Raw genomic sequence first — 15,081 nt, 5'->3', positions numbered from 1 at the left:
CCAAAAAGTCCAAGAAGCAAATAGTAGCGTGCACGGTCCAAACTTTGAACAACTTGAAGGAGCCACTAATCAAGTGGAGTGTTTACATAACCATTCCGCTGGCTCTTTTCCAACAAGAGCAATGACGAGGACAAGAAGCTGCCCACAATGACTGGATCATTATGCCAACAGCTCCGATGGCTTTCTTCTAGTCCCGCGGTGGCGATGGCGGTCTGAGCACCCGCTGGCGGCGGTGGCGGCGGTGGCACATTGCTGTCTTCGCAGGTCAGCACGGGAATAAGGCCAGGTCACGCTCACTTGCCCGAGACATTTCAAACCAACTGTCAGTGACAAGATAGTTCCGTGTTAGCATGTGTCGCGGACACAAAACAGATGGTGGAACCCCCACTGCTTTATATTGTTAATAAAATCATATTTAAAACTTCATTTTCATTGAATACTTCTTTTTAATTCTTTGTACTTGCTTCAAACATTAAATATTGGGCCAAAATACATTTCGCGATGGTACCTTACGTCTGAGCCTGTGAAAACAACAGATTTCTAATTAAAGAAACATAAAAAATAGACAAAAGAAATGACATTTATCATCTTATTTCAATCTAAACTTAATATTATTACCCTAAAATAAATGTTGTGATGCCAAGCCTGAGCCTGTGAAAACAAAATACTTCTATTTTCAGCAAAATAGAGGCAACAAAATGACTTTTATCATCATATTTCAATTTGAACTTGTAATATGATATTTGTCTCCCAATCATACTTAAATATTCTGCAAAAAAATGAAGATTAAAGCAGTTCTAGATGTAATATCTCCGTTCTGTCACCAGTGATTTCCATATTTTAGCTCACATGTTAGCAAAGACCCAAATGCACCCATCCAAAAAACCATATGTGGCTCCCGAGCCACAGGTTCCCTACCACTGGTCTAAATTAACCACGATTTTGAAGGGATTACTGTAGCTCTTCTTTTAAAGGTGAAAATGGCTTTCAAAATGACTCCTAATGAACATATCGCTCACTTGACAAATCTGCTGATAACAAAGTCTAAAGACCAAATTTTGAAGGCAAGAAGAAGAAATTTTTTGATGGCGGTTTTCTGCTTGCTGTTCCTGCCCCCGACAGGAGCTTTTTACTTTCTGGCCTGACAATTATTTATGAAGCTCCATTCATAATGCATCCCCAAAGTGACAGTCGGATTCCCGCCGAGAGGAGGATAGAAATACGTACGTTCCTTGCGTTTTTACCGTTCACCGAATGGAAGATCCCCACGTTGACAAGATGGCGGAAGGAAGGGTTGAAGCTACTACTGTATAAATGCGCCTATTAGCCGCCATTATGCCATTTGTCGTTGGATAACTTATTGTTTAACAGCTGCCCGGGAAAAAACACACAATGAGATGAAATGTTGGTCGTATTATAAATGGATAAGCTTTTAAATATGAATCAAAGGCCCATTATTTGTTGCATGCTTTGAGATTTATTATTTATTTTTTTGTGCTTTGGATATCTTATGTTATTGTTTCGCTGTCAGGAGAATAAACACTTTACAAGAGATAGTCGTTTTAAAAATACATCTTTTTGACAATTCAGTCAGTGGAATTTTTTTAAAAGGCATTAAATATTCATGCTGTTTTTTCTCTCGCAAAAAGCTTTGTTTAGGGAGAAAGTTCTAGTCAGGCAGTTTTTGTAGACTGAGGCATTGTGGGAAATTTTGGTTGGGTTAGCATGACGGCGGCTAGCATGATTACGGAATGTTTTTTTTTGTAAAATTAGTGTTGTATAAATACACTGTAATTGTCTAAATGAGGTTGATTTATTTAATAAGAGACAGCACATATTAATAAACATATTTATATTCATGTCAATGAACATATATGTAATTATGTAAGATTGTAGCCCGGGGCTAATTTCCATCTTAAATCCATTTGTGTAGGTTGAAGATTAATCATGACATACTAGATCAGACATGGGCAAACTAAGGCCCGCGGGCCATATACGGCTCGTTAGGCTTTTTAATCCGGCCTTCCAACGTTGTCCTAATAATGTATTTTTAATTTTTTTCCCCAAGATGGCGCCGTTACGCGGAAGCCATTAAACAGTAGTTCTGTCCACTCTTATTTTTTTTTGGTGTTTTACAGCCTCTCTTATCTTTTTAAAAATGACATTTTAATATTTCTTACTACATTCCTTTACTTACTTGACTTTGTACTTTATACTTTTGACTTTAATGATGAGTATGTTGATACTTTAGTCCTATTTATATTTCATATGTACTGTTAACGGATGCACTTTTTTATATGTATCCTATCTTTTGCTGACCCCGCCCATCTGTCAAAATTTTGAAGTCAATGTGCCCCCCCCCGGGTCCAAAAGTTTGCCCCAACCCTGCTTTAAAATGATTGGCCAAGAGGTTCTGACACAGAAATTCACATATGCTAATTGCTATATATGCGCTTTGGCTAATTTAGCATTGTTTTTTTTTTTTTGAAGGGACTAACTACACAGTCACCTATAGAGCCAGCCAAAGTTGATATCTGGGACTTTTTTAGGTCAAAATCTTGCAGTGGAGGCGGAGCTACATTTTTTCTAACTAAGTTGGCATCTGCATTCGCTTTCAAAGTTTATTTATAAATGTTTTCAATTGGTTTTAGTGTTGTTTTGTAAGTCGATGACCAACAAATGTTTGTTTTTGGACAAACATTTTATTGATAAGAATACGACTTTCCCTGTTGTAAATACGACTAAAGTATTTTTGTTAAATAGCTGGCAGGGATGTCCACCTATGAGCTGCTAAAGAGCGATAAACAGCCGTCTGATTGGCCGTGAAAAGGTCGGCGGGAGTAATTGAGGGCATATATCCTTCTTTTCAGGATTCAGGGACACGGCCTTAAATCCTGCCCTGGATCTTCTTTTTTTAAACCTTGTGTAACTGTGAACCTGTCAAAGGTGAGATTATACACGGTGATCATCGATGTAATGTCGAGCACCCCCTCCGCCCGCCCGCCACCACGGCGTGTCAGCCATTTTTAAAACGTCTCATTCGACTTAACGAGTGGAAATGAATTCAAATCACCAGCAATTACGAGCAAGCCATCAAATCCATTTCTCTTGTAAAATCTGCCATTGAGTCATTACCTTTCAAACGGCGCCGCTTGACAATCAATGGCAATGCCAGACAAGGAGTAAATAGTAGAATTTTTAATACGGTGGTGGAGTGGGAAAAGGGTCCGCCTCGCAGTTCTGGGGGACGTGGGTTCGATTCTAGGTCGGTCTTCCGGTGTAGAGTTTGCAAGTTCTTGTGTGGGTATTCCCGGGGTACCCTCGGGCCATGCTAGGCTAGATGGTTGGTTCGCGGGCCGCTTTAACGTCAACTTGATTTCACGTGGACCATTTTAAATAAAATATTTAGATTATTTCTCAATATAAATGGCTTAAAAGAACTGGATTAAAAGACCTGAAAATTCATTATTTATAGATCTAAAACAATGTCTATTTTAGCTTTATTTTATATATATTTTTAGATTTTACCAAATGATTTTTCAACTAAAAACAGAAAAAAATGATTAAAAAATTACAATTATGGATTAAAAAAACTGGATTAAAAGCCCTGAATATTCATTTTTTATAGATCTAAAACAATGTTTATTTTAGCTTTTTTTTTCTATATATTTTTAGATTTTACAAAATGATTTTTTAACTAAAAACACAGAAAAAAATGTATTTAAAAAAAAAAGACAATTATTGATTTAAAAAGTTGAAAATCAGGAAATGTAATATACATCTATACTCTTCATTTTAATTTGATCCTAAACCAGAATAATTTACTTTCCCGGACCGCACAAAATGATGCGACGGGCCAAATGTGGCCCGCAAGCCACCACTTTGACACAAGCTCTAAATTTTCTAACCTTAGCTATGACTGGTTGTCCTCGTGCCCTGCAATTGGCTGGCCACCAATACAAGGTGTCCCCCACCTTGGTCCCGTACGTAGCTAGGATATGCTCCAGCACCCCTGCGACCCTAGTGAGGATAAATCAGTTCAGAAAATGAATAAACGTTACAAACCAGATCATTTTACACGATTCCGACCCTCTGAAAATGACATAATGCGGCTAAATTTACGATACCGCAATCTCTCGTCTTGAAACATTGGGTTAGCGATAGCCTACGTATACTGCATCTTAATATTTCTTAGCACAAAGGAACTGACACCAAGTTCATTCTCCCGCCGTAAGACCTCAAAAGCCCGGAGCCCATCCGTGGAAATCCTCCAACGTGGACGGCTTGACAAAATACACGTTTTGATATTTTAGTCACAACAAGTAGCCAAAAAAACGTGACACCGGCCGAGCGCCGTTATTGTCCGCGATATGCGACGTGACCGTTTCTTACCGCGGGGAGTAAATGCGTCTGGACAAAAAAAAAAAAGTGTTTTCTCTTTCAGAGTGGAGTGTGGGAGAGAAGACGTTTAGATATTTCAAAGTTGCGGGGGAAGAGGAGGAGAAGGAAAGCGACACTTTAATGCATTGCTCGCTCGATACGGCTTGACATCGCAATCCCCGAGCCGACATTCTTAAATTCATTCCGAAAAACCCAAAAGTCCAGCGCAGACGGAACTAAATACGCTTTGATTGGCAACTTATAGCTTTAAAGTATCCACATTTAAATAAGCAACAATGTGGCTAAGTTAAAAGCATTTTAGATATATTATTTAGATTTTTTTTAATAAATGGATTCAGTTTTTTATAGATCTAAAACAATGTTTATTTTAGATTTTTTTAAAATATATTTTTCGATTTTATTAAATTATTTTTGAACAGAAAACAGAAAAAAAATGATTAAAAATTACTATTATGGATTAAATGAACTGGATTAAAAAGGCTATTTTTTCAAATATATTTTTATATTTTACACAATGATTTTTAACTAAAAACACAGAAGAAAATCATATAAAAATGACAATTGATTTAAAATAGGGAAAACAAGGAAATTTTAAATACGCTTTGATTCGCAACTTATAGCTTTAAAGTATGACTCAAAAGTAGCCACATTTAAAAAAGCAACACATTTTTATATCATATTTTATATATTATCAAATAATATTCAGTTTTCTATAGATCTAAAACTGTGTTTATTTTAGATTTTTTGAAATATTTTTAGATTTTATACAATTCTTTTTGAACCAAAAACACTGAAAAAAATGATTTAAAAATGACAATTATTGATTTAAAAAGGCAGAAAATCAGGAAATGTAATATACATCTATACTCTTCAATTGAATTTGATCTAAAACAGAAAGTCGGCACTCATTTACTTTCCTGGGCCACACAAAATAATTTGTTGGGCCAGATTTAGCCCCCGAGCCGCCACTTTGACACCATACTATAACAAATGCTTAAAAATTGAGAAAAATCCCAATTGAAAAACAGCACAAAACCGTTCAAAGGCAATTTGATTTGACTTTATCGGACTTCAATTTCATTCAAAAGTATTGCTGATGTTTTCCAAAAGTGCTTTCAGTATTTAAGAATAACTGGTAAAATTTACTTTACTTGTCCATGCTTGGTTTTTGAGTTATTTTAGTGAAGTTATGAATATTAGCACAAAAGACTCGAGGTTAACCTTATTGTCCAAGTGAAAAATGGACTGCCCCGAGTAGTATTTTCTCCTTTTCTTCTATTCATGTCAACAAAGCACTCTGAAAGTCAAGGAGAGAAAGTCACATTTCAGTCATTTTCACTCGCACAATAAACGTTACAATCTTGACGGCAGTATTCAAAAATTCAATGATCGGGACTCACACAAACGTATCCTTTTAAAAGTACAAAAATATCATTTGTGTGAATCAGAGCTTTTAAAAAAAGCACTGACCTAATGACATCTGCTGGAGGGCTCGTGACTCGGAAATGGAAAATTTTACTTGTTGTGTTTATCGTGCGGTGCGTCGGAACACAAAATTGGACAATTTGTCCCCGGACGATATGTCGAATTGTATTGAATTGGATTGGATAACTTTATTCATCCCGTATTTGGGAAATTTGTGTTTCAGTAGCAATAGGGTGAGAATACAGACACAGAAAAATACATTTTAGACATAAATAGATAGATAATAACTAAGTTAATAAATGAATACATGAATAAATATATAAATACAAAAGCGTCTGAAATACATATATCGTATATTCATGACTTTAAGGCGCACCGCATTATAAGGCGCACTGTATTATAAAGCACCTTGTCTATTTTGGAAAAAATTTAAGACCTTTAAGTGCGCCTTATAGTGGTGATAATACGGTAATTGCTATTGACTTCCAGGTATGAACCACAGTCACCTCTAGAGCCAGCCATTGTTGATGTTTTGGATTTTTTTTTGTATAAATTCTTGCAGTGGGGGAGGAACTATATGTTGGAAGATATTCTAAACTAAGATGGCTGATCTGCATATTTAACAGTATTGTTTCAGTTGTGTTTTTTTAATATCCGACAGTGGTGGTTTTTCGTTTTTGGTTTTCTGTTTTTTTCCAAATATAAGGCGCACTGGATTATAAGGCGCACAGGATTTTAAGGCGCACTGTCTATTTTGGAGAAAATTTAAGACTTTTAAGTGCGCCTTATAGTCGTGTAAATACGGTACTTATACCTATGCCTATTCTTTCTTTTCAGAAAATGTATATTTTTCTTACAGGCCATGGAGTTCACTATTTATTACTCAACGTGGTGGAAGGAAACTACTGTACAATGGGTATTTGAATTGGAGGCCCAAGCGACGCCACTGAGAAAAAGAGGATAGACGAATAACAACGGATCTACTTTACGGTAAATGTCGTACTTTTTTTAATCCTCGACTCCATAAGAAAACATGGCCATGAAAAAGTAATTCATCGAATTTTTTTACATGAAAAATTAGAGAGAACATTGCCCGGGTGTCCAAATTTTTCAAAGTAAGAGTTCGACTAACCAAGTATGATGTAAGAAAACAGGGATCGATGTTTTTTACGGGTTTGCCTCGCCGTTTTTTGCGTGCAATTCCCCAAATGCTTGTTGTAGCGCCAGTTCATTTCCTTAATGAGCTTCACAATGACTAATTCTGCCGCTCATTAGCGCAAGCCTTCTCAAAATTAACTCTTAAACGATAATCCCATCAGGTCATTAAATGAGACATCGTTACATGGCGCCACCGCCACTGTTTTTCTCTTAAGTGGAAAATTGATGCCGCTTAATAAGCGCAAAGATTCTTAGAAATCACAATCCAACCGCTAATGACATTTCACATTGGGAGGTTGGAATTATATTTAAAACCTTTTTATAATTATTGTCAAAGCCCGCTAATCAGATCCAGTAAAAAAATCCAGTAAAAAAAAATCTTAATTTTTAACTACATTGGGACTTGATGTCACACATTATGAATATTTTTAATACAAATTATCCAGAAAAATGCATTTAAAATGAATGAACAATACATTCCTCACAATTAATGTCATTTACTGTTCATTTAATCATGCTAAAACCTGATTTATATCATTTTCCTTGCAGTATTTTCGACTTTCCTCGACTTACTTTTATCAAAACTCCGTCATTTTCCATCTATTCCCAAAGCTCATTTCATATTCTTGTACGAATCAAGCAAAAGAAAACAATACAAAGCCCATTTTTTTTCATCCTTGAGTTTTTTCACCCGCTAAGCAAATGAATAAGTTTCAGAAACACGAAGAAAAACACCCGCCATGTTCCATTGGAACTTTCCAGGCAAAACATACTCATGTTTTCTGACTGCTATGATCTTGTTCTCATTTAACCGCTGAAAAAATTCCGCCCCAGTGCAGAAAAACGACAACAACGAGACGGCGCGCTTTGCAATTTGCACGGCAACGGCGGCAACGGCGGCGTCATTTCAATCAGGCGAGCCGTCCGTGACAATCGGAAAAAAATAGGCAAACAAAAGACCCACTTGAGTGCGAAATGAGCTTTGAATTCGTCAATCCTGACGTCTACAATCGTCGATGGCTGTCAGTCGGATTAAACGTGGTAGACGAGAAGAGTAGAGGATGGAATTGAGTGGCAATAAGTCAATAAGTTTTTTGTGCAAGATGTATTTTGTCAAATGAATCTTTTGGCACTGGAGAAATCAATCCAATATGAGCTGAATCCCCGTTGGTCAATGTATACTTTTGCATCAAAACATGGTCATAACAACATAGCCATTTTCTTTTGGTGTCTTGCTGAACTAGTTTGTCAAGAAGCACTTATTTTTTCTGTAACGTTTCGGATGAGGTATTTATTTAATATTTCTAGCTCATAGTTTGATCAGGGGTGTTCAAATTAAAAAGAAAAATAAATTAAAGGAGGCCAAGGTCAACAAAAAAAATATTCCAGTTAGATTTGTTGAAGAGACAATCAGAATCAGGTAGAAAAAAAAGATCAACTTTATATATATTTTTTAATTTTTTTAAAGTAATCCCTCCATTAACGTGAATTCACTACTTTAGAAGTTTTTTTGTTAATTATTTAAATTTAAAAAATACTAATTAAAGTTCAGAATGTGAAAATCCACGCTGGACTTTGAGGTTTTTTTCCATTATTAATTATTTTGAAATATATATATTTTTAAAGTTCATAAAAATGTGAACATTCACGCTGTACTTTGTTTTTTCCGTTATTAATTATTTTAATTTTTTTTTTAAGTTCATAAAAATGCAAAAATCCACGCTGCTACTACGACTCAGATGGATTTTTAATTTTTATAAGTTCATAAAAATAACCCAAATAATTCATGACATTTACTTTTATTATATGCACACCCATTATTTATTCATGCAAAACTAAATACTAAAATACTACATTGATTAGCGATTCTGGAGCGACAACTGTTTAAGTGACGGACTCCCTCTAGTGGTAAAGGCGAGAAATGCACCAAAATGTAGGCGGAACCGAAGCCTCAAGGATGTTTTTATCTTCGTTTGAGACCAATAAATAAAGGTTTAAAAAGTTATCCCACGAGCGTGTTAAACGGATGGACGGCTACGAATAAGTGGGAGGTTGCGATGGCATCTTCCCACTGGGTTCACACAAAAGTTAAGTGGGTCATTTCAAGCGTGGTTTCCACACATGGAAACCACGCTTAACAAGGTGTTCTAAACCCTTTCTGCTCGCCCACCAGACACTTCTGACCTTTTCATTATCCAGCGCAATCAGCTTTGCCACCAAATCCACTCCCCTTTTTTTGGCCTGTGACCATAAGACAAATCAGCCACTGGATAAGATTTGGTTTGGCTAAGGTAGACTTTATTCTTTAAAGAAAGGTATCATCACTTTTCCCTTTTGTTAGAATATCGGGATTCAAACCAGGAACTTTAAACTAGTTAGAATAGACAATGACATGTCCTCACAATGAGATAACCCTAAAATTGAAGTTGATCTGCTAAAAACATTCATTTTCTCAACCGCTTATCACAAGGGTTGCGGGGGTGCTGGAGCCTATCCCACCTGAGCAGGTTTCATCATTAAACTCTCTGTAATGTTGTCAAACGTCCGGGCAACCAAACGTCCATGCGACCAAACGTCCATGCGACCAAACGTCCATGCGACCAAACGTCCATGCGACCAAACGTCTGCGACCAAACGTCCATGAGACCAAACGTCTATGCGACCAAACGCCCATGCGACCAAACGTCCATGCGACCAAACGTCCATGCGACCAAACGTCCATGCGACCAAACGTCCATGCGACCAAACGTCCATGCGACCAAACGTCCATGCGACCAAACGTCCATGCGACCAAACGTCCATGCGACCAAACGTCCATGCGACCAAACGTCCATGCGACCAAACGTCCATGCGACCAAACGTCCCGGGCGACCAAACGTCCCGGGCGACCAAACGTCCATGCGACCAAACGTCCATGCGACCAAACGTCCATGCGACCAAACGTCCATGCGACCAAACGTCCATGCGACCAAACGTCCATGCGACCAAACGTCCATGCGACCAAACGTCCATGCGACCAAACGTCCATGCGACCAAACGTCCATGCGACCAAACGTCCATGCGACCAAACGTCCAAGTATCTGATCTAGAGGATTCAACCAGTTAGTTCAGCATACATGTTTTGCGGATGTGGGAGGAAACGGGAGTACCCGGTGAAAACCCACACAAGCCTGGTGGATACATGCAAAAACTCCACACAGTGAGGACCCAGCTGGGATCAAACCCATGGCCCCAGAACCGTGAGGACCACACGCTAACTAACCACCCGGTCCCCATGGTAACTACAAGTAAATAAAAACAAAGCATTTCTAGGATAAGTGAACGTTAAGTCCGCCTTCCAATTGAAAGGCCATTGCGGCCCAGATCGGCAGCACGCCGCGGGGCTAATGGCTAATTAGCGCCGGGCAACCTTGCCGCCGCTCTCAATTGTTAAAGCAACACGTACGTATGCGCGCGCCACGGTTTATTGGGAGGCTAGTGGGGTTAAGCAAGCTATTGATCCAATGGAAATGAAGGGGAAGAAAATAAAGGAATAGCTTTGATTTCTTCTCGTTTTAAAACACCCGCATCCTTTTGAAAACAAGACGCCGGCTCCATTTAGCAAAGCTAACCAAAAATTGCAAAGGTTAAAAGGCCACATATGGAAAGAAAGACATCCGGTCTTCTTATTTGTCTCTTTTATGAGAGGACACGTGACTTGAATGCTTTTTCTACCCTAAAGATGGATTTCAGAAAAATCTAAAGATGAGAGGGATCACTTGGAATCCTTCCACTTTTTATTCCTTAAAAAGGAAACAAAATCAGGCAAAAAAATAACAGTTTTGAAATTTTTTGGATGACCGTGTTTGCTCACGTATAAGCCGCAATTGTCATACTAAAAAAAATATGACTGAATGGAGGTAACGGCTTAAAATGGCGACACGACGACATGACAATGCGGACAATACAGTCATTTATTTCAAAATAGAGAAAATCTAAAGAGACAAAACGCTAAAGAAAATTAATTTGAATGTCTATGAATGAAAGTCAAGTCCACTTTTACATTTTTTTCGTTTTATTTCTTGTCTGAAACTATTACAGTCATATGAAATATCGAAAAAAAACTATTTTTTGATATTAAAAGCAATATGGCTGCCCCAACATCTTAAATTTCTGGTATAAAATTGTCATTTCTGTCATTAAAAATCATCAAGTTCTCGTCAAGATAGACTTACATCTTTATTTCAAAGAAAATTATTTGATATTTTGCATTTAAAAAGACAGGAATATTAACTTATTTATGATATTGATCCTAATAATGCGGTTTTAATTCATACAATATCTCAGAAATATTACCTACTGTCAGGTTCATTAATAATTACCTTCGTCCGTAATTATCAATAACTGCAGGAAGACATCTTATTCAATTATTGACATTTAATTAAATAGAAATGGATACAACAGATAGCCTCCGAAGGGGAGAGTCAGCAAGTGTCACCTTACAACTTCCGAACGTCTCCTCGAATAGACGTTTTCGTCCTATTCTTATGGTCACAAGTTACAGAGTTGTTGATCATTCCATCACGTATGAGTAAAAACAACATCTGGGACTACAATAACAATCAAGGTATTTTACTAATAACAAAAACAGGGACTAGACCTAACAACATTTAGATTAGAGTAATTATACAACCTCCTTGACCTAAGAATCATATAATATAATCATAATCATATAATCGTTACATACAGAAAAACCCGAAGTGTACGGTTACATAACGATAACAATATTCTTGTTATTGTCCGAATAGCCCTGTCCTCGTCACCAAGGGCCCACCAAATCTCAAGGACCCAGATTGGGTGGATTGTTTGTATAACCATCCTGGAACAGGCTGTCTAGGTTAAAGATGACTTGGTGTGACCTCAAGACTTTTGAAAAACAGAAAGAGAATGATTTAACAAAGTAATGAATTAATACAGAGAAAAGAAAGAGAATGATTTAATAAAGAAATGAATTAATATAACTATTATAATAGTAAAACAGAATAAACCCAACATTCCCCCGTTTTTATAATATGTATGTTATTAGTCATTTCTTAGTAATCACTAAATGGAAATGTCGGTGACTGCGATTTTATCCGCCTACTCCTTACTCCCATGGCTGGTCTGAAAGAGAAAAAACATAATTATATTCGTCCAATTGGTCCTCGGATTTACCGTACTCCTGGACCTCACTGCTTTCCCCAAACCGTCCCATAAGATACAACTCATGTACTTTAGAATTTGTAGGGGCCATTGCAGTAGTTATAAGTCGGCTTAGCAAGGAGCGCAAACAGGGGATACTACATCACCCACACAATGTTAGGATAGCGGTAATTGTGCCTATAGTCCAAATCTTTAGATTTTCCAAAGGTCTTATCCCACCAATCTGACAATGCGGACGTATCTACTCCAGAGTGCTTGCATATTGCGGTTCAGTGTTTGCAGGCCAGTAATGGCCCTGGTGAGAGATCCCCTGGGTGACGCGTTGTTCGGTATGAAGGTGCAACATTGTTTTCCAAACATTGCACACACGCCCCCTGTTTCAAGGATCATATCCACCGCTATGCGATTCTGGAACGCCATCAGACTGGTAGCTGCCAGTTGTTCCTTCATGGCCACAAATCCCTGTTCAGTATAATTTCCAAGTTTTGAACATTGTAATGTAAGTAATTTATTCTATCCACATTTTTGTTTGGGGTGATTAGAAGGAAGATAGACTCCCAACCTGCTGCGATCTGATTAGCCAGCTTATACTCATCTGGTACGCCCCGGGGGATGCCAATCGCATCAATGTATGTTGGATCTCCTTCCCTCCATGCCTCTCGACGATGTCGGGAGGGTCGACCCTTCACCTCCGAATTATGAGCCGCCAATTGTATCTCCTCCACTGTGGATGGAAAAACAGACACCGGTAAGAGCAGTGAGACCAAAGTACCTAGTCCTGCCGCGTTTCGGCAGGAGTCGTATAATTTATCTACCACCCCGCCACCATAGGCCAGAACGTGGTATCAGGGGTGTAGTTTGTTTTAGAACGCCGGTACACCACGTCTCATTTATCGCCCCCAGCTTCAGACCATGCCCTGTAAGGTTTAAGCAGGTAAAATGATTAAACAGTGGAAAAATTGACTTCCTATTTACCGTGTAACAGGATAAACACTGCTTCAATATTTTTTCTTGCCAAGTAGGACACGTTTTTTCATTTGTAAAAACACTTTTCCCCAAATGAATGGTGATTGAGGGAGTTGTTAGACCCCATCGTATTTTCCCTTGTCTGGTAGGTTATCCTAATCCTTTGTAAGATGGTTTAGTCTCAATTGAAACCATATGGAGACGTCAAACCCAATATAAAAGAGTTCCCTATAGTTTTATGGTATTGCTTGCTGAGCAATAATCTTTTCAATTAATATTGGTGTTTCCCGTATTTTATTAAGTCAGAAAGTTTATCTTCCCCGTCCCCTCAATGTTTCAATTGAGACCACCCTTTTACCAAAGTAGCTCCACATAGTGCTTGCCTTCTTTACACTCCATTAACAGCGCCCAATTATCCCCCGTTTGGGAAATCCCTGTTTCAGAAATAAATTTCACAGGTTAATATGTCAGTCCAAGCTTTCCAATCTTGACCAATTTCTGCAACAAGGCTTTTCCCAATCTTCAATTTTTTGCTGTTAATGTACCACACATATTTCCCACCATCTCTTTTTGTATGGCAACCGGGACGTCGCCGAGTCCAAATATATATTTTCAATTTGGAAATTTGATTTAGTAGGTAATGTTAATTAAATGTAAATGTGTATGTTTCTCGGTTTACCCTCCCGTAAGAAGGTGTATCCTCAATTGAAACGCCTCCGCCTTTTTCTCCAACTGGAGAAAACAAACCTACTGTGGAAAGGAATAGAATCACAATCATCATTAATCTCATTGCCCCAAAAGCAATAATTGTTTTCAACATGACTTTTTGTCTTTGTTTAGGGAGTTTTCCTCTTGAAACGTTTCAATTTAGACAACCTTCTTACTGTGGGAAAGGTGCATCCGTGTCCCCTTTCAGTAACAAGGACCCTCCCACTTTGCGTTGCTCCGATGTTTCTTCTTTTATGCTGCTTATCAGCATCCAGTCTTCAAGAATCACCGTCGCTTCGTCCGTTTCCTGTTGAGAAGCAAAATCTCCCTCTGATAGTCTAAATTTGGTGTGTGCGTTTTTTTTTTTCTCTGATAGATTCGCCTCATCATCCAATTGTCATTGTGTAGTGAATAATAACAATTTGTAAGGTCTACCAAACAGGACTTCATATAAGGTCCGCCAATTGTGGATGGTAGACAACTATTATATTAACAAAATGGGAGCCATTATCACTATAAATAGTTTTTGGAATTCCATATCGTGGAATGATATCCATATGATCTAATAAAAATAAAATAAAATCTATATGTATTTTTTTGAAATGGATATGTGGGTATGCATATAGATTTAAACCCTAAGCCTTGTAGTGCCGTTGTAGCAAGGCCACCTCCCCCTTGTCGAGACATAGGTCTTCCCTTGACTCAAGCCCAAATTATTTTCTTTATTGATCTTTTATTGATAGATTATGTCTCGGTGGTCTGCCAATCAAAAAACACAAAAAGACAAACTATCATTCACGCTCACACTCATAAACAGAAGAATTTAGTGTGTTCAACCAGTCTAGCATCCATAATTTCATTTTGTGGGAGTAAACTGGAGTACCCGGAGAAAATCCACAAATTCTCGAGGACGCCATGAATACCCCACATTCCGGAAGGTCTGGATCCACCCCGCATTCATTAGTAGATCCTTTAATATACACACCCCCACTCTAGCATTTTAACCGTTTGTAAAAAATTACCTTCACACAAAGTTATATCCTTTTTAATGCTATCAGTTTACCTGTTTGTTCCCCGAATTGAGGTGGGAATAGTTTCACATCTAAAGTTTTTATTTTTTACAGCCGCCATGACCTAATGGCCCCCTATCATGTTTTTGGAGAATCCCAATTCCCTCTAATAGCATGCCAATCACCTTTTAATGCGGCCATCCAATTTTGTTTCTACTTGTTTCAGGTGATA

The 15,081-nt window shown here is 37.9% G+C and overlaps 1 long non-coding RNA gene across 1 annotated transcript in view; it reads left to right on the top strand.

Annotated features, from left to right (window-relative positions):
- LOC144195741 (uncharacterized) overlaps positions 1-15,081 on the top strand; it is a 44,264-nt gene that overhangs the window by 13,037 nt on the left and 16,146 nt on the right. The window contains exon 5 of the long non-coding RNA XR_013326154.1: positions 6,686-6,816. This is a non-coding gene — a long non-coding RNA (uncharacterized LOC144195741). The remainder of the gene's footprint in view (positions 1-6,685; positions 6,817-15,081) is intronic.

The sequence above is a fragment of the Stigmatopora nigra genome, chromosome 4 (genome assembly GCF_051989575.1).
Source record: "Stigmatopora nigra isolate UIUO_SnigA chromosome 4, RoL_Snig_1.1, whole genome shotgun sequence".
NCBI classification, from domain to species: domain Eukaryota; kingdom Metazoa; phylum Chordata; class Actinopteri; order Syngnathiformes; family Syngnathidae; genus Stigmatopora; species Stigmatopora nigra.
The sequence above is the reverse complement of the archived record's forward strand: the minus strand, read 5'-3'. Positions and strand labels throughout refer to the sequence as shown.